Raw genomic sequence first — 2,916 nt, forward strand, 5'->3', positions numbered from 1 at the left:
CAATAAAAAGGAGAAGAAATAAAACACTACAAAAAGCACTTGATCAAATGCATGAGGCATGGGGTAGAGAAACTTGAAAGGTGAAGCAGGACACTTACATTTGTTTCTCCTGATTTATAACCTGCTTGATGTTGGCAGTGGGTAGGTGACTTTATTTTTCATAGCTTTTGTTTTCTTGGAATTCACAAGGCTTCTGTTCTCATATGGTAACCAAGAAGACTAGATGAATTTACATCTCCAAAGACGCTTCACAAACTCTTACATTTTAAATAAAATAAAATTAAAGCATGGAGTCAAATGCAACAGATTTTATAAAAAAAAATCCACCCATGTCTTGAGAATTTAATCAATAATAATAATAATAATAATAATAATAAATAATGTGTATGTGGTGTGATTACACATATGTGAATATATCTGAGGTTGGTTATAGATGATTCTTCAAACATTCTCAGTTGTAGATTTTTAAATAAACTACCCTGAAGCCCTCTGACTGAGCTAGACTGGCCACCCAGAGGACCAGAGAATTTTTTACAAGAATCCTTCTCCTGTTTCTTCCCCTAGAGCCCTGGGCTTACAGGTACAGGGTATGTGACTCTCTTTTTTTTTCCTGTGGGTTCTACAGACTGAATTCAGGTCTTCATGCTTGTGTGCCAAGTATTTTACTTACTGGGCTGTCTCTGCAGACTTGTAGAATAATGATTTTTTTTTTGAAGAATGCTAGCTAATGATGAATCTCCAAAATATGAGGTACTTTGTCCATAGTCTAGGAGCTCTGAAGGTGGAAGCAAGATGTTTTATTCTTCAGATTTCTAGACTATTTCTCTTGGCAACACATCATTTTCTCTTTAATGTGAACCCAGGGTTCATTTCACTGGCTTCCATTCCTCAATGAAGAACTGTATGTACTTTTCTCCCTTGGAATTGGAAGTACAGACACTTAATTATAACTTTCAATTGCTTGAAATTATAGGGCTAAAGAGTGACTGGTGTGTGTTTCAGAGAAAAATTATATTTTAAATCCCGAAATAACCATCTCGAACTTTTACATTCAGTAGGGGTGCAAGGAACCTGGCAGCATTCAGCATGGGCTCAGTGCTTCAGATGATGACTCTCGAGCTTGGAAAACAATATTTCTGAAAACATATGGTGGATTTTCATGTTATGCTTTGTCATCTAATTATTTAGTTTCTTACAGAAGTGCAACCCCCATCCTTGAGTAAAGTCTTAGGGGACAGGATGCTAACATACAACATTTTGCATTTTGGATGTAGTGAGAGCTATGACCTCCTGGAGATGACTACAGATTAGAAGAGAAAGGCCATTAGGCATAGTCGATGTGTAATTACTGCATCTCCACAAACACCTAAGAATTGTTAATGTGGACAACAATATACCTCTATTTTGCCACCGTTGTGGAAGACTGATAACTGATATCAAGTCACTGAGAGGACTGAAGAATTGACCCAGAAAGAATGCTTGTTGCTCTTGCAGATGAGCCTGGTTCAATTTCTAGCACCCCATGTCAGCTCACAATTCACTCCAATTCCTGCCCTTGGGGATCCAATGCCTTCTTCTGGCCTATGCAGGCACCAGACATGTACCTAGCACACATACATACATGCAGGCTGTCTTAGTTACCTTTCAATTGCTGTGAAGAGACACCAATTAAAAGAAAGCATTTAATTGGTTGCTTGCTTACAGTTTCAGAGGGTTAGTTCATTATGACCATCACAGTGAGGAATATGCTAGTAGGCAAGCAAGCATGGCACTGGAACATTAGCTGAGTGTTTACATCTTATCCACAAGTTGGAGGCAGAGAGAGACAGGGGTGGGGAGGGAGGAGGGAGGGGGTTGGTGGAGATAGACAGACATTGAGTCTGGCATGAATGTTTTGAAACCTGAAAGCCCAGTCCCCTGTATCAAACCTTTTTCAATAAAGCCATACCTCCTACTCATTCTTAAACAGTCTACTCACTGGGAACCAAACAAGCTTATGAACCTATGCAAGCTGTTGCATTCAAATCACCCTACAGGCAAAGTACTCAAACACATAAAACAATAAAATAAATATAAAAGAAAACTTCAAGTCACTGAGCGCCTTCACTGGCTTCTGGTGGTGAAGAAGCCAAGGCAATCCTTAAGTTTCAGTACATCCTCAGCTGGCTTTGTCCCTCCCCTATGTTCTGTCTCTCTTCCCTCTCTTCTCTTCTCTTCTCTTCTCTTCTCTTCTCTTCTCTTCTCTTCTCTTCTCTTCTCTTCCCTTCCCTTCCCTTCCCTTCCCTTCCTTTCCTTTCTTTTAAATGTTAATCAAAGGCTTTATTAGTTTGGTAATGCTCAATAAAAAGATGCCCACACAATCAGAAGTGTAACCCAATCCCCAACCTAGATATACCAACTATCTTTGACTGGCAGAGACACGCAAACATCCCCCTTCATATTCCCCCCACCCCGGATTCCTAGCTCTTCCTCTTCTTCTCCTCTCTTTACTCCCCCCACTTTAGCTCCTCCTACATATCACCCTTCCTGTTAAGATAAAACTTTCCTCTCAAAATACAATTAGAGCACAACTATACCAATTTGTATCAGTAAGGTACAAGATAGACCTAATACCCAGTCAATCATTTTGTTGACTAACCAGAACCTCTGTAATCTCTCCTAACTAAAAGACTTAGTTCTGAACCTGGCTTTTTTCTTGGCTTTAGAATGAATGTCAACTGAAAACCATCCTCTCAAGTCTTTTCTCTCAAAGTAAATAGCTGGGATTGGCTATGAGATTATAAATCTTCAACCCCGTCAGAAATCCAGAATGACTGAATTAGTTGAAATTATGGGAAGCACAAAGCATAACTTCTAAAACTTAGCCAATTTATAGAGACCACTGAACACCTTGACAGTCCCTATACAACAAAACAT

Source organism: Grammomys surdaster, unplaced genomic scaffold, assembly GCF_004785775.1.
Source record: "Grammomys surdaster isolate TR1022 unplaced genomic scaffold, NIH_TR_1.0 189, whole genome shotgun sequence".
NCBI classification, from domain to species: Eukaryota; Metazoa; Chordata; class Mammalia; order Rodentia; family Muridae; genus Grammomys; species Grammomys surdaster.